The sequence below is a fragment of the Pristiophorus japonicus genome, chromosome 13 (assembly GCF_044704955.1).
Source record: "Pristiophorus japonicus isolate sPriJap1 chromosome 13, sPriJap1.hap1, whole genome shotgun sequence".
In the NCBI taxonomy this organism is placed as follows: domain Eukaryota; kingdom Metazoa; phylum Chordata; class Chondrichthyes; family Pristiophoridae; genus Pristiophorus; species Pristiophorus japonicus.
Genome location: NC_091989.1, coordinates 183,538,505 through 183,556,698, shown reverse-complemented (window position 1 = coordinate 183,556,698; position 18,194 = coordinate 183,538,505).

Sequence of the window (18,194 nt, the reverse complement as noted above, 5' to 3'; positions counted from 1 at the left end):
GGGGATCCGACCCAATGCACCCAGGAGCTCACGGTGTTTCCCCTGGACATTTCCACCAAGCCCAGTTCCATGTCTGCCTGTTGTTGGGCAGACCGACTTGCCGGCTCACCCGTTGGCCTGCGAGATTCCCCTCTCGCTTTGCGTCGCTGTAGGCGACTGGGGCCAGGAGCCTCCGACGACTCAAATCCCCGGAAATTGGCCTCGTCCCCAGATTGCTTTGTTCCGACAGGCCAACTGGTGGGCTCTGCAGCGCAGGCACTGTAGTCTTGACGCAAGCCTCATCATCTCCCCCATGGCCTGATGTTGATGGCTCCCTCTATGCCTGGCGCGATTGCGGCTGTTCTTCTGCAAGCAGAAACAAAACAGACGTGTGGTTAGCAGGAGCGGAGCGGGCAGGGTGATACCAGGAAGGTGGCACTGGACATGTACATTTGAAGGTCCCCCGCCACTTCATAATACGTCCCACGGAAGTCACATCAGTCGCGCAGTCCATTTACATACCCTCACTACCCAAAGCCCAAAGCGATCTCAGCCCCCAGGAAATATCCGAGCTGATACTCCAATGAGGGCAGACACCCATTCCTTGACATCGGTCAATTCTAGGATTTGAGGCGGGCCCCAGCTTGTGCACAGCTGCTCATGCCTGTTTGCGGGAGTGCTTCGACTGCAAAGAGAAAAATAGGAAGGGTTCAGACAGGGTCCACCTCCTGTGGTGCCACATATGCCTGCCATACTTCAATAGGTAAGACTGTATGGATGTTCTAATGTCTTTTCTTCAATCTGTGTTGATGTTGTATGAGCTTTGTGACCGATTGTTAGGAGGTGAGAGAGAGGTGATCTTTTGTCGGGGGTGGTCTCGGGGGTCAGGTTCCCTTCTGACCTTCTGAGTGGTTCAAATCGCTCCCACTCCCTGGGTTCTAGACTTTGGATTTATTTGGGGATGTGACAAAGTGCAAGAGACAACTGGTTTTGGTGCAAAAAACTTCGATTTTATTAAGGACAAGAAAGTACAATGTCAAAACTGCAATCACTAGAATAAAGAACACTTTATCACACGTTCAAAAGGGGTTATAGTAAATAATACACTTCCCACCTCCCAATGCCTAACTCTGACTAGGTTGAACTCCAGGGCAAACAGAGATTATGCTCATCAATCCTTTTATTGTCAGTTGGTGGTGGTTCACGATTTCGGGGTTTGCTGGACTCTGTAGGTTCTGCTTGCTGTACCCCAAACATCGTGGAAGACTTCTTACTGCATAGTCTTTAGTTGGGTGGTGTCCGCTGATACGGTTGGGCGCGTACTGGACTTATGGGGTGACTACCCACTTTTCTCCCGTCAGCAACAGGTTTTAAAGTTCTTTAGGTAATGTTTCACCTGTTGGTAGCGAGGAACAGATTGTAGAGTGGAAATTTTCGAATCTTTGGTTTCCTGTGAGGAGGTTTGTTCTTGGAGTTTATCGATCGCGGTGGTTTCGATGTTACCACGTTGGCTGTGGTCAGTTGCTGCCACAATGGCAATGTCCAAAGTTGCTGGGCACTGCTTTCTCTGCCTTGATGATGTTCTTCCTTCTTCTTCGGTAGCAGAGCAGTGTGGCCCAGGAATGTCGTCGAGGCTGAGGATGTTGATGCTCAGAAGAGCTGCATAGCAGGCTGTGTAGCAAGCTCTCTGGAAGGCTTGTTAAAACTGCTGCCATGGTCCCTTTCCTTTTCCCCTTCTTCCCCTCTTCTAACTCGTTAAAAACAGGGCCCCCGTTATACTTTTGGAGCCGTTCTAATCTGCGCGCCAAATCAGCCCCGATTATTTCTCTTAATTTTGGCGGACTTGATATTTCTTTTTCATATTTTGGTGGGCTCATTAATGGTAACCTGTTTCGGATGTGGCGATCTGTCAAACTTATTTCTTGATCGGGAAAAATTAGTTTTGGTATTTGCGATGTCTGCCTAGGCCTGGGTCTTCCATGCGGGCTGGATGAGCCATTATCATTAAGTACGCGCTGGATGGATTTCCTGCTTAGAGTGATGGCTGGCTACCTTTGGGTTGATTGTTGCTGTTAATGTCTCCCGAGGAGAAGGGTTTTTGAATTTACACAATTCCACAGACAATTTCTTTAGCTTCAATACCCCAGACAGCTTCAATACCCAAAAACTGGTTTCTTTGGAGGATAGTTATCCGTTAGTTTTCAGCCCTTTTCACGTGGACCCAATATGCCTTGTAAAATCCCAAATTCGATTAAAACTCGTAGTTTCTTCCATGTGCATTTTAGGATCCCAAACTTTCTGGCTGATCGTTCCAAATTGAATTTCCTTTCCAATGAGTCCAAACACTGGGGGGGGGGGGGGGTTCCCATGAATTTTGTAATCCTACATTTATGACACCCATATCAGGAGCTGGAGTGTATTGCGAGGAAGGTTCTCAATGATTAGGGAATGTAAGGGTATGTGCATCCTTAATTGAGAGCCAATGGCTGGAGAAGTCATCCTTGAGGTTTCTGAGGCATTGTGAAACCAACCCCACAGGCTGCAAGACTTTGAGAATGGGCATATACATGAGATACTTCACATAGTAACATTCATGTTGAAAGGATTCAGGCATAAATAAATGGGAATGGTACTCACCCTGATGACTCTGGTCAGGTCATTGAACTTTTTGCGACATTGCGTGCCAGTTCTGGAAACTGTGTCTACCGCAGATACCTCCTGGGCAATTTCACGCTAAATTCTTTTAAACATAGCTGGCAGCAGTCTTGCTCTCCCAGCCAGATGGAGTGATGTTCAACTCCTCTCTACTGCATGGACTAAAGCCTCAGTGGCCTCCTTGGAGAAGTGCTTGGCACGCCTCCTGCCCTGCTGCTACTCCATCTCTGCAGAAGTGCCAGAAGTCAGGCGGCTCATTACACATGCGAACACGAAACTGCCGCGCCCTGAAATAACGTCCATGCCCGGGAAAACAAAAACATGACTGCGCACGTGCAAAATGGCACCTCTTTTACCGCCGCAATTTTCGGCTCGCGCGCACAAAGTCTGTTGTCTAATGCCTGATGTACCGTCCATGATCAAGGAGCCTCATTTTTTGCCAAAATTTCCAGTCGAAGGTGCAAACTTTTTTTGTGCAATATTGGGACGCCCACACCCCCACCAAATCAGGAAAGCCAAAAATCTAGCCTTAAAGGAGAGAAGATATGTAGAGAGGTGGTGAGGTTTGGGAAGGCAAATGAGGGCAGATGGAGTGAGAGAATGTCCTTCGCTCCATCAATTCTGATTCTTTCACAGACTATGTACAATCAAAACTACCTACTCATTAACAACAACAAAAACATCAACTTGCATTTATATAGTGTTTTTAACATAGTAAAACATCCCAAAGTGCTTCACAGGGGCAATTATCAAACAAAATTTGACACCGAGCCAACATAAGGAGATAGTAGGGCAGATGACCAAAACCGTGGTCGGAGAGGTACGTTTTGAGAAGCGTCTCAAAGGAGGAAAGTTAGAGAGGTGGAGAGAACTTGAAGGGTTGTGGGGCTAGCGGAGGTTACAGAGATAGGGAGGGGAGAGGCAATGGAGAGGTTTGAAAACAATTTTAAAATTGAGGAGTTGCTTAACCACCATCATCATCAACAAAACAATGGCAAATATATATATATATTATATATAGACACATATAAACATATACATATATATATATAGACATATATAAACATACACATATATATATATATATATAGACACATATAAACATACACACATATATATATATATAGACACATATAAACATACACACATATATATATATATAGACACATATAAACACATATATATATATATATAGACACATAGAAACATACACATATATATATATATATATAGACACATATAAACACATATATATATATATATATATAGACACATATAAACATACACATATATATATATATATATATATAGACACATATAAGCACATATATATATATATATATATAGAGAGAGAGAGAGAGAGAAAGCACGCCTTTTAATATCGTAAAGCATCCCAAGTTCTTAAAAAACTATCCATGAAAGGTTCTCGCATCTGCACATTCCTAACCTACAAATATTGCACTCCCACAGTCTTGGCCCAGCATCGCAGGAGTCACTGGAGGTGAAATTGGTGGTAACGCCAAGCAGGCCATAGACCAATTTCACCCCTGTTTTGTGACTGTGCCTCATGGAATACTTGAAAAAAGGACAGACTTGCTTTAGAGGCAGTCCAACGAAGCTTCACTCGATTGATCCTTGGGATGACAGGCTTGTCCTATGAGGAGAGATTGAGTAGATTGGGCCTATAATCTCAGGGGTTCAGAAGATTGAAAGATATGAGTTACTGAGAGGGATTGACAGGGTAGAAGCTGAGAGGTTGTTTCCCCAGGAGCTTGGTCTCAGAATAAGGGGCCATTTAAGACTGAGATGAAAAGGAATTTCTTCACTCAGAGGGTTGTGAATCTTTGGAATTCTCTACCCCAAAGCGCTGTCGATGCTGAATCATTGAGTATATTCAAGGATGAGATTGATAGATTTCTGGACTCTAGGGGAATCAAAGGACATGCGGATCGGGCGGGAAAGTGGAGCTGATGTTACTAAAAGGCGGAGCAGGCTCGAGGGGCCATATGGCCTACTCCTGCTCCAAATTCTTATGTTCTGGATGTGTAAGGTAAAATTGTCTCGTTCTCTACTCCTGCCATGCATTGCCCGTCACAATATCCCATCCGTGGTTATGAAGTGACCATGCAAAGTTTCAAAATGGAGGCCGGTTGCACTGCAACACATACTGACATGCATCGGCAAGCTAACTATACACATCTCTGTCATGCTGTCATTGCATTAAGATACATTGCATTGATCGCTTGAGTTCGATCCATCCATTCCATTTCTTTACTGCATTCCGTGCCAGATTCTGTGACAAATAATTGGCAGACAAGATATAGGAAAGTCTATAGAGCAGGGTGCTTGAGCTAGGAGAAGAAAGAAAGCAAAAAAGAAAGAGAGAGAGAAAGTGAGAGAGAGTGAAAAAGTGAACGAGAAAAAGAAAGCGAGAAAGAGAAAAAAAAAGTGAAAAAGAAAGACTTTCATTTATAAAGGTGCAACCTCCCAAATCTGGAACCCTCGGGACTGAGGTCATTCCGGATTTTGAGTAGCTCCGGATTTTGGAACATATTTCCGACGTCCCGAATCCGGAAATACCTGGTCCGAGGTTCGGGAATTTCTGGATTTCAGAACAGAAATCTGAAGTCTCGAATCCAGAAACCCTTGGGCCGACTTTCGTGTACCTGTATTTTCCGACAGTGCGCCGACCCGACTGAGAAGGGAACGCTGGAGGCAGCGGCGAGAAGAGGAGCAGCCAGCCCCAGAACACAGTGCGCCGACCCGACCGAGAAGAAGAATGCTGGAGCCATCGGGGAGTTACTTTGCTTCCTCTAAAAAAAAAATCCGTTTTCGAAACATATTTCCGGATTTCGGACGACCCCCCCCTCCGATCTGCGCGATGTCCGGATTTTGGAACATTCTAAATATATTCAAAAAGGAGTTAGATGAGGTCCTTACTACTAGGGGGATCAAGGGGTATGGCGAGAAAGCAGGAATGGGGTACTGAAGTTGAATGTTCAGCCATGAACTCATTGAATGGCGGTGCAGGCTAGAAGGGCCGAATGGCCTACTCCTGCACCTATTTTCTGTGTTTCTATGTTTCTATGTTTCCAGTTTTTGGAACTCTCGATCTGGGAGGTTGGCGTGTATAGCGCTTTTCACGACCATCAGACATCCCAAAGCACTTTACAGCCAACAAAGTACTTTTGGCATGTAGTCACTGTTGTAATGTAAGGAACATAGTTAAGGAAGGTGGGGTAACGAGCAAGTGCGTCAGGCATTTTCAGCATTTTTCAAGCTCGATGTTCTTTATAGAATGCAGCAGTCAGTTCCCTCCTATCAAATACCTTACATCCTCTCCCTGAAGAACTTTCACTGCAATGTCTGAAGTTTATGGGTCACTCATCCGTGACAGCAAACTGTAAAAGACCAAATGTTGTGCACTAATGATGTGAAATACATTCCCACTGTACCAATCCTTTAATCAAACAACATGCATCACTGTAAAGCAAAGATTTGTGAGTCATCACCTATCGACTAATGCACAGAGAAAACACAAATATAGACCTGTTTGAAGGCATAGATTAGATGCATGTACAAACGACTTACTATTGCTTTAAGACTTTAGTATCCATTCTTAGTAGAGCTTATAAAGTAGAACTTAAACATGAAGCTTTTCTCAGAATTGTGATGGCAATTAACCGTGATTTCAATTTTACGTCCTTACAATGAAGCCATAAGAATGTGAAAAGTCACTGCAAAATTAAAGAAAGGAAGTTTTACGGTAAGACAACAACCTTTATAACATTTAGGGGGGAGAAATTCGGTTGGATCGTGCCCCTAGTGATGGTCGGAACAGGGGCGCTAAAGGGTTTGCAGTCACGAGCGCTGGCATTCACGCCGCTCGGCAAATTCAGTGTGCTAGTACCGGCAGGGCTGAGGAGTATCACCCGGGAGCATCCCCGGAGATCGTGAGGTCATCGCTGCGTGAAATTTATTATCGTCCCATTAGCGCTCCGGCCCCGAAATTCACCTTCGCCCCCTGTGGCAGCGCCGGGCGAAAACACCGACAGCTGCAGGAGGTGCGGACTGGGTGACCGGCCTCTACTGGGGCGATCGTTAACAGCGAGGTGGCCAAGTGAAAAATGATGTTTAACAACTTTCCTTCTTGTTGCTGCTCCTGAGCCGGTTTCTTCGTGGGTTCCCGGCTGATCGCACGGCATCCCTGCTCCATAGTGGCCCCGGTAGGTCCCTCTACCTCAAGTGAGGGAGGGGCCTCTCGGACGCGACAGCGCAGCACGGCCCAGTGAGCAGTGTTGCTGAAGCATGCGCCCCGTTGGGGCTCCAAGAAGGAAGTGGAGTGCTTGAATTAGCGCTCCACTTCCTGCCGGAGGCGGTAACCATCATTTTGTGAAAGGGGTGAAACTTCCTCACCTGGCTCCACGTCTCACGCCTCCCGAATGTTCACGCCCCCAAACGGGCCGATAATGAATTTCGCCCCCTTTCTTTCTTCAGCTACGATCTCTTGATCTATCTCAACTTGAAAAATCTTGCTCTTTATCCGGGTGTTTCAATAATAATATTCCAGGAGAATTTTATTTTAAGCTTCCAATTTAACATTATCAATCTTCATGTCAGTCCCGGACTAAAGAGTGGTGCTGATGCAGAGTGAAGCTTGGAACATGTGCTCTCACCTGGAGAGCAATACATTCCCACAACAACAGCAATCAAGCGATTTAAATATTCTCAAGCTAATGAGTTTATTCAATTAAAGGATCTCAAGCCAACCGAGGGAATCTCAATAATTTCTAAAGATGCGATCGCAGTACCTGGGGTTCCCTCTGCGTTGCAAGTGTTACATCGATACCATCGTGGGGCACAAAGTCACAGGGGGCCACTTTCAATTACAGAGGATTACACAGGATATGCGTCACAGAAACAGGCCATTCGGTCCAACCAGTCCATGCTGGCGTTTATGCTTCACTCGAGCCTCCTCCCGTCTTTCCTCATCTAAATCTATCACCATAACCCTCTATTCCCTTCTCCCTCATATGCTTGTCTAGCCTCTCCGAAAATTCGCCTCAACCACTACTATTCGCCTCAACCACTCCCTGTGGTAGCGAGTTCCACATTCTCATCACCCTCTGGGTAAAGAAGTTTCTTCTGAATTACCGATATGATTTCTTGGTGACTATCTTATATTGAAGGCCTCTGGTTATGCTCTTCCCCACTCTATCAAAACCTTTCAGAATTTTAAAGACCTCTATTAGGTCACCCCTCAACCTTCTTTTTTCAAGCGAAAAGAGACCCAGCCTGTTCATCCTTTCCTGATATGTGTACCCTTGCATTTCTGGTAACATCCTTGTAAATCTTCTCTGCACCCTCTGCAGTGCCTCTATCCTTTTTATAATATGGTGATAGATAGGGGTCATTACCTGCAAATATTGTTATAAAATTAGAGTGGATTCCAGTGCTGCCAAATGTGAAACTGAGTCATATATGAAGGCCCCAGATTTAATCCCTGGTCCTTATTGAGTTAGCCAGGGCGAGAGAAGGCTTACTACAATTGGCACCAGCACCCCATTCACAAATCAGTTCCTGTGAGGAACAGAGGAATTGCTGGGTGAATAAAGTTCATGTTGCATCTTTTAAAAAATTTGTTTCAGGATGTGGGCATCGCTGGCGAGGCCGGCATTTATTGCCCATCCCTAATTGCCTTTGAGAAGGTGGTGGTGAGCTGCCTTCTTGAACCACTGCAGTCCTTGTGGTGATGGTGCTCCCACAGTGCTGTCAGGGAGGGAGTTCCAGGATTTTGACCCAGCAACGATGAAAGAACGGCCAATATATTTCCAAGTCAGGATGGTGTGTGACTTGGAGGGTAACGTGGAGGTAGTGGTTTTCCCACGCACCTGCTGCCCTTGCCCCTCTAGGTGGTAAAGGTCGGGGGTTTGGGAGGTGCTGCCGAAGAAGCCTTGGTGAGTTGCTGCAGTGCATCTTGTAGATGGTACACACTGCAACCACGGTGCGCCGGTGGTGGAGGGAGTGAATGTTGAAGGCGGTGGACGGGGTGCCAATCAAACGGGCTGCTTTGTCCTGGATGGTGTCGAGTTTCTTGAGTGTTGTTGGAGCTTCACCCATCCAGCCAAGTGGAGAGCATTCCATCACACTCTTGATTTGTGCCTTGTAAATGGTGGAAAGGCTTTGGAGAGTCAGGAGGTGTGACACTTGCTGCAGAATACCCAGCCTCTGAGCCGCTCTTGTAACCACAGTATTTATGTGGCTGGTCCAGTTTCTGGTCCATGGTGGATATTGTTGGTGGGGGATTCAGCGATGGTAATGCCGTCTGGTAGTCATCATAATCTAACGATAATGGAGTTGTTGACCAATCACAGTGACCAATCTCTATCAATGAGTTTACAAGAGACCCAGACAGGAGGTGAGGAAATTCCCAGCGGTGGAGAGCTTGGGGAACCACAGGTCCATGGTCTCCTGTCCCTCCCGAGCTCGCTACACTCATCACACGTCACGTCTCAAATTACTCCTATACTCTATCCCGAAATGTTATTTTCTGAAAGCACTCTATCTAATTTGCATTTGAATGATTCAATAATAAATGTTGCACCAGCTCACTCAGGAACCTGGTCCATCGATTGACCACTCGATCACTGAAATATTGTTTCTGCAGATTCGTTTTGAATTTACCCTCCCCCTGCCATTCAAGCGCAGGCCACGTCCTCTGGTTCTGCTGTTGTGGACAAGGTGAGAAAGCTTGTCTTGGTCTACGTGGTCTAAAGCAAAACGACTTGCATTTATATAGTGCCTTTCATGACCTCAGGATGTACTAAAGCACTCTGCAACCAATAAGAACTTAAGAAATAGGAGCAGGAGTAGGTCATACGGCCCCTCGAGCCTGCTCTGCCATTTAATACGATCATGGCTGATCCAATCAGGGACTCAGCTCCACTTCCCCGCCCGCACCCCTTATCAACTTATCATTTAAGAAACTGTCTATTTCTGTCTTAAATTTATTCAATGTCCCAGCTTCCACAGCTTTCTGAGGCAGCGCATTCCACAGATTAACAACCCTCTGAGAGAAGAAATTTCTCCTCATCTCAGTTTTAAATGGGCGGCCCCTTATTCTAAGATAATGCTCTCTAGTTCGAGACTCCCCCATCAGTGGAAGCATTCTCTCTGCATCCACCCTGTCAAGCCCCCTCATAATCTTATATGTTTTGATTAATGTAGAATTGACCAATATCTCGCAAAGATTCCAGGTACCTTTCCCCTGCAGAGGAGAAGAATCCCTTTCTGGGCTTTTAAAATGAGTTTAAAGGGGCAGACGAAGCCTGCGGGGGATAAAAGGGGATGCATTCATGGAGGCCCCCCCCCCCCCCCAGTGTTTGGACTCATAGGAAAGGGAATTCAAAATGGACCTAAATTACAGAAGCTTGAGATCCCCTAAACATCTATGGGAAGGAGCATATCAATTTTAAGATTCTACAACATTTTGGCTGCGAAAAAGAGTTACCAAATGCAGGAGGTGGGGCCAAATTTGTGTATTAAGGATCCCAGACTGTCTGGGGGAGCTATTCACCCCCTAAGAGATAATTGAATTACCCAATCAAGCACAATGGAAATCATGGTCAAGAAACTGGACAATCCTAAAACAATGCAAACCCAGTGATAGCACATTCTCACACCCTAATCGAGTTACTGCTGACAAAGGAGACATTTGAAAATCAATGGACAGACAGTTTAAACAGAGCCTAAGAGATTTGATGGGAGATAACGGAGCCTTTTTTGGGATATATCTATCCCCCAGTTTTACAAGGAAATGCTAGCAGAACACAGAAACTAGCAGAAGATAGGAGAGAAGCAGAGCCCAGACTGGAACATAGACACAGACAAGCTGCCTGCTTGCTCTACAGTGAAGAAATGAAGTTGTGAAGGAACTTACAAGAAATCATCAAGGACCGACTGAGCACGAGGCCCACGAAATGGAAGGTTGTCAGCAACCAAATTGACAAACCCGGGCCACCACAACCAGCGAAACGACCAACCGAAACCAACTCAGCAAAAACCAAAGAATCGACAGTTATTTCCACTCTGCAATCTACTTCTGAATGGCCAACGGGTGGGAAATTACCTAAAAGGACTAACTAAAACCAAAGAAAGTGGGTACTTATCCCATACATCCGAAACGCAACTTAGCGCATCAACGGACGCACCCCAACCGAAGACTACGCAGTCCGAAGTCCTCTCCTCCGTCCGGGGTACGGCTCGCCGAGAAGGCCAAGTGCAGCGAACCCCGAAACCGCAATTCACCGGCAACTGTCTAAAGGGATTGGTGAGCATAGTCCCTGAACCCCACAGAGCTATAACTTAGTTAGTTAGGGGAATTGGGAGGGGGGAGGATGGGATAACTTGTGTAAATGTATCTGCATTCTCCTCTTTACCCCATTTAGAGTTTAAGCTGTATTCTTTTCCCCACAGGCTGTAATTTGACACTTTATTCAATGTGTTGTACCCTTCAGTGTGTATTGGTCTGTGTGTGTTATTAAAGGTGTGTCTTTTACTTCTTTTTAAACACAATAAAGCCATACCTGCTTCCGACCTTGAAACCGATTGTCCAAGTCTCTCACAGTCCCTTCATAATTCCAGTGTCGAGAACAAAGGGTGTGGGAGCGATTCGGAACCGCTCATATAAGGTCAGAAGGGAAAGCTGACCCCCTGCAAACCACCCCTTACAATGACCTCAGGATGTACTAAAGCACTCTACAGCCAATAAGAACTTAAGAAATAGGAGCAGGAGTAGGTCATATGGCCCCTCAAGCCTGCTCCACCATTTAATACGATCATGGCTGATCCAATCAGGGATTCAGCTCCACTTCCCCGCCCGCTCCCCTTAACCCCTTATCAACTTATTGTTTAAGAAACTCTCTATTTCTGTCTGAAATTTATTCAATGCCCCAGCTTCCACAGCTCTCTGAGGCAGCGAATTCCACAGATTTACAACCCTCTGAGAGAAGAAATTTCTCCTCATCTCAGTTTTAAATGGGCGGCCCCTTATTCTAAGATCATGCCCTCTAGTTCTAGACTCCCCTATCAGTGGAAACATTTTCTCTGCATCCACTCTGTCAAGCCCCCTCATAATCTTAAAAGTTTTGATAAGATCACCTCTTATTCTTCTGAACTCCAATGAGTAGAGGCCCAACCTACTCGACCTTTCCTCATAAGTCAATCACCTCATCTCTGGAATCAACCTAGTGAACCTTCTCTGAACTGCCTCCAAAGCAAGTATATCCTTTCGTAAATATGGAAACCAAAACTTCACGCAGTATTCCAGGTGTGGCCTCACCCATACCCTGTATAACTGTAGCAAGACTTCCCTGCTTTTATACTCCATCCCCTTTGCAATAAAGACCAAGATACCATTGGCCTTCCTGATCACTTGCTGTACCTGCATACTATCCATTTGTGCTTCATGCACCAGTACCCCCACAATGAAGTACATTTGAAATGCAGTCGCTGCTGTAGTAATCTAGTTCCTCTAGAATCCTAAAATAATATCGCCTCTCAACCTTCTCTTTCCCAGTAAGAACAGGTTCTTAATAGCTACCCAGCTCTAGAAAGCGCACATCCGTGGATGACATGTGAACACCAGGATTTTCTTTAAGTTGGTGATGAACTCTATGTCAGAAAGAGTCGGTGCCTTCAGCCATAGTAGAGTGAAAATAGTAGAGAGGCAGAAGAAGATAATCAAGGCATAGAAATTCAACATTTTCTTGTCTGTGACGTAGAATATGTCCCAGGCCAGCGGACATGGTACAATTAGTGGATGCAGCATCTTAAGTATAATCGAGTGTGCATCATGCACATATGGTTCTGGACAATTTTTCAATACCGTTACTCAGTAGATTTAGCAACTCTGGTCAGATGTATTCCAGAAGGTTTGATCACATGACCTCCCTCCCCCCGCACTCCCACCATTGGTTGCCTGACACGTCCACCTTCACGTTGCACAGCCTTCCCCCACAGCCAATGGGAATGCGAGCAGACTCGCATAACTGTTTACAAACCCCTCCAGGGCTTTGCCCCTCCCTGTCTCTGCAAACTCCTCCAGCCCTACAACCCCCCAAGGTCTCTGCGCTCCTCCAATTCTGGCCTCTTCAGCATCCCCGATTTTCATCGCTCCACCATCGGCGGGCCGTGCCTTCAGCTGCCTGGGCTCTAAGCCCTGGAATTTCCTCCCTAAACCTCTCTGGCTCTCTACCTCTCCCTCCTCTTTTAAGACGCCCCTTAAAAATCTACAGCTTTGACCAAAGATTTTGGTCACCTGTCCTAATATCTCCTTATGTGGCTCGGTGTCAAAATCTTCAGGCGGATTTTCCTGTCTTCTGCGTTTTGTTTTTCACCATATGGGGTCGATAATGGCGGCGTTGAGGTCTTCTGGGCGAGTTGTCAGCCTCCAGCACCCCGTGGGGTTTTTCGGGGCTGGTTTTGCGGCGGCTCGGAGCAGCACCGCCAGGAAGAGCTGCGCCGGTGTGCAACACCCCTGGTTGTGACACCGGCGTGGTTTTTTGAGTTGCCCCCAACCCGTCCACCCGCAGCACGCCCCGCAGTGAGCACCTGGGAAATCGGGCGGTCCGACCTATACAGAGAGGTAAGTAATGCCGTCCTAAGGTAAGTGTGATTGTTTTTTCTTTTAATGTGTTTTGCAATTTATGTTTTGGTGGCGTGGGCTATGAGGAGGAAGTGCATCCGGGAGGGCGCTGAGCACCTTGAGTCTCATCGCCGAGAGCATGCAGAAATCAAGCGCAGGCAGCGGAAAGAGCGTGCGGCAAACCCGTCCCACCCTCCCCTTCCCTCAACGACTGTCTGTCCCACCTGTGACAGGGACGGTGGTTCTCATATTGGACTGTTCAGCCCTGAAGGACTCATTTTTAGAATGGAAGCAAGTCTTCCTCGATTCCAAGGGACCGCCTATGGTGATGATGATTGGGAATGTTTGTGCGGTTTTTTTTCAGAGTTTTGTTTTCTCCCCAGGTATCTCCCAGAGCGCTTCCGGCCCGGCTCTTTAAGAACATCAGAACATAAGAATGAGGAACAGGAGTAGGCCATCTAGCCCCTCGAGCCTGCTCCGCCATTCAACAAGATCATGGCTGATCTGGCCGTGGACTCAGCTCCACTTACCCACCCGCTCCCCATAACCCTTAATTCCCTTATTGGTTAACAATCTATCCATCTGTGATTTGAATATATTCAATGAGCTAGCCTCAACTGCTTTCTTGGGCAGAGAATTCAACAGATTCACAACCTTCTGGGAGAAGAAATTCCTTCTCAACTCAGTTTTAAATTGGCTCCCCCGTATTTTGAGGCTGTGCCCCGTAGTTCGAGTCTTCCCGACCAGTGGAACCAACCTCTCTGCCTCTATCTTGTCTATCCCTTTCATTATTTTAAATGTTTCTATAAGATCACTCCTCATCCTTCTGAACTCCAACAAGTAAAGACCCAGTCTAATCAATCTATCATAAGGTAACCCCCTCATCTTCGGAATCAGCCTAGTGAATCGTCTCTGTACCTCCTCCAAAGCCAGTATATCCTTCCTTCAGTAAGGTGACAAAAACTGCACACAGTACTCCAGGTGCGGCCTTACCAATACCCTATACAGTTGCAGCAGGACTTCCCTGCTTTTGTACTCCATCCCTCTCGCAATGAAGGCCAACATTCCATTCGCCTTCCTGATTACCTGCTGCAACTAACTTTTTGGGATTCATGCACAAGGACCCCCAGGTCCCTCTGCACCGCAGCATGTTGTAATTTCTCCCCATTCAAATAATATTCCCTTTTACTGTTTTTTTTCCCCAAGGTGGATGACCTCACATTTTCCGACATTGTATTCCATCTGCCAAACCTTAGCCCATTCGCTTAACCTATCTAAATCTCTTTGCAGCCTCTCTGTGCCCTCTACACAACCCACTTTCCCACTAATCTTTGTGTCATCTGCAAATTTTGTTACACTGCACTCTGTCCCCTCTTCCAGGTCATCTATGTATATTGTAAACAGTTGTGGTCCCAGCACTGATCCCTGTGGCACACCACTAACCACCAATTTCCAACCCGAAAAGGACCCATTTATCCCGACTCTCTGCTTTCTGTTAGACAGCCAATTCTCGATCCATGCTAATACATTTCCTCTGACTCCGCGTACCTTTATCTTCTGCAGTAACCTTTTGTGTGGCACCTTATCGAATGCCTTTTAGAAAACTAAATACACCACAGCCATCGGTACACCTCTATTCACCATGCTCGTTTTATCCTCAAAGAATTCCAGTAAATGAGTTAAAAATGATTTCCCCTTCATGAATCCATGTTGCGTCTGCTTGATTGCACTATTCCTATCTCGATGTCTCGCTATTTCTTCCTTAATGATAGCTTCAAGCATTTTCCCCATTACAGATGTTAAACTAACCGGCCTATAGTTACATGCCTTTTGTCTGCCCCCTTTTTTAAACAGAGGCGTTACATTAGCTGCTTTACAATCCGCTGGTACCTCCCCAGAGTCCAGAGAATTTCCGTAGATTATAACGAATGCATTTGCTATAACTTCCACCATCTCTTTTAATACCCTGGGATTCATTTCATCAGGACCAGGGGACTTGTCTACCTTAAGTCCCATTAGCCTGTCCAGCACTACCTCCCTAGTGATAGTGATTGTCTCAAGATCTTCCCTTTCCACATTCCCGTGACCAGCAATTTTTGGCATGGTTTTTGTTTCTGTGAAGACCGAAGCAAAATAATTGTTTAAGGTCTCAGCCATTTCCACATTTCCCATTATTAAATCCCCCTTCTCATCTTCTAAGGGACTAACATTTACTTTAGTCACTCTTTTCTGTTTTATATATCAGTAAAAGCTTTTACCATCTGTTTTTATGTTTTGCGCAAGTTTACTTTCGTAATTTATCTTTCTTTTCTTTATTGCTTTCTTAATCATTCTTTGCTGTTGTTTAAAATGTTCCCAGTCTTCTAGTTTCCCACTAACCTTGGCCACCTTATACGCATTGGTTTTTAATTTGATATTCTCCTTTATTTCCTTGGTTATCCTCGGCTGGTTATCCCTTCTCTTACCACCCTTCTTTTTCACTGGAATATATTTTTGTTGAGCACAATGAAAGAGCTTCTTAAAAGTTCTCCACTGTTCCTCAAATGTGCCACCGTTTAGTCTGTGTTTCCAGTCTACTTTAGATAACACTGCCCTCATCCCACTGTAGTCCCCTTTGTTTAAGCATTGTACGCTCATTTGAGACACTACTTCCTCACCCTCAATCTGTATTACAAATTCAACCATACTGTGATCACTCATTCCGAGAGGATCTTTTACTAGGAGATCGTTTATTATTCCTGTCTCATTACACAGGACCAGATCTAAGATAGCTTGCTCCCTTGTAGGTTCTGTAACATACTGTTCTAAGAAACAATCCCGTATGCATTCTAAGAATTCCTCCTCCAGGCTACCCTGTGCGATTTGATTTGACCAATCGATATGTAGGTTAAAATCCCCCATGATTACTGCCGTTCCTTTTTCACATGCCTCTATTATTCCCTTAACTATTGTCCGCCCCACCGTGAAGTTATTATTTGGGGGCCTATAAACTGCGCCCAGCAGTGACTTTTTCCCCTTACTATCTCTAATCTCCACCCACAATGATTCAACATTTTGTTCATTAGAGCCAATATCATCTCTCACAACTGCCCTGATATCATCCTTTATGAACAGAGCTACCCCACCTCCTTTCCCTTCTTGTCTATCCTTCTGAATTGTCAGATACCCCTGTATGTTTAATTCCCAGTCTTGGCCACCCTGCAACCACGTTTCTGTAATGGCCACCAAATCATACCCATTTGTAATGATTTGTGCCGTCAACTCATTTACTTTATTTCGAATGCTGCGTGCGTTTAGGTAGAGTGTTTTAATACTAGTTTTTAAACCATGATTTTTAGTTTTGACCCCTCCTGCAGCCCCTTTATATTCATACATATTGTCCCTTCCTATCACCTTGTGGTTTACACTTACCCCAGTGCTACTCTGCTCTGTTGCCTCCTGCCTTTTGCATTCTTTCTTGGGGTCCTGTTCAACCCAAATCAAATCAATTCAAATCAGATAGAGTGCGCTCTCACCCACTCTATCTAGCTCAGAGCCCTCTCCTGGGTTCAGAATACTCCTCGCATTGAGGCACCGAGCTTTCAGGCTTGCCTTTTTATTACACTTTGAACCTTTAGAATTTTGCTGTACATTGACCTTTTTTGTTTTTTGCCTTGGGTTTCTCTGCCCTCCACTTTTACTCATCTCCTTTCTGTCTTTTGCTTCTGTCTCCATTTTGTTTCCCTCTGTCTCCCTGCATTGGTTCCCATCCCCCTGCCATATTAGTTTAACTCCTCCCCAACAGCACGAGCAAACACTCCCACTGGGACATTGGTTCCGGTCCTGCCCAGGTGCAGACCGTCCGGTTTGTACTGGTCCCACCTCCCCCAGAACCAGTTCCAATGCTCCAGGAATTTGAATCTCTCCCTGCTGCACCACTGCTCAAGCCACATATTCATCTGCGCTATCCTACAATTCCTACTCTGACTAGCATGTGGCACTGGTAGCAATCCAGAGATTACTACTTTTGAGGTCCTACTTTTTAATTTAGCTCCTAGCTTCTTAATTTCGTCTCGTAGGACCTCATCCCTTTTTTTACCTATGTCGTTGTTACCAATGTGCACCACGACAACTGGCTGTTCTCCCTCCCTTTTCAGAGTGTCCTGCACCTACTCCGAGACATCCTTGACCCTTGCACCAGGGAGGCAACATACCATCCTGGAGTCTCGGTTGCGGCCGCAGAAACACCTATCTATTCCCCTTACAATTGAATCCCCTATCACTATCGCTCTCCTACACTTTTTCCTGCCCTTCTGTGCAACAGAGCCAGCCACGGTGCCAAGAACTTGGCTGCTGCTGCCCTCCCCTGATGAGTCATCCCCCTCAACAGTACTCAAAGCAGTGCATCTGTTTTGCAGGGGGTGACCGCAGGGGACCCCTGCACTACCTTCCTTGCTCTGCTCTTCCTGCTGGTCTTCCATTCCCTAGCTGGTTGTGGACCCTTCACCTGCGGTAAGACCAACTCGCTACACATGCTACTCACGTCATTCTCAGCATCGTGGATGCTCCAGAGTGAATCCACCCTCAGCTCCAAATCCGCAACGTGGTCCGTCAGGAGCTGGAGGCGGATATACTTCCCGCACACGTAGTCGTCAGGGACACCGGAAGTGTCCCTGAGTTCCCACATGGTACAGGAGGAGCATATCACGTGACCGAGCTCTCCTGCCATGACTTAACCCTTAGATACATTTAATTTGGCAACAACAATGTTGACAGGTTACTTACTGATATAAAAAAGAAAAAGACAACAATGTTAACGGCTTACTTACTGATATAAAAAAGAAAAAGAAAAGCTACTCACCAATCACCAGCCAATCATTTACCCCTTTGGCTGTGACATCACCTTTTGATTACTTTCTACTTCGTTTTTGCTTTT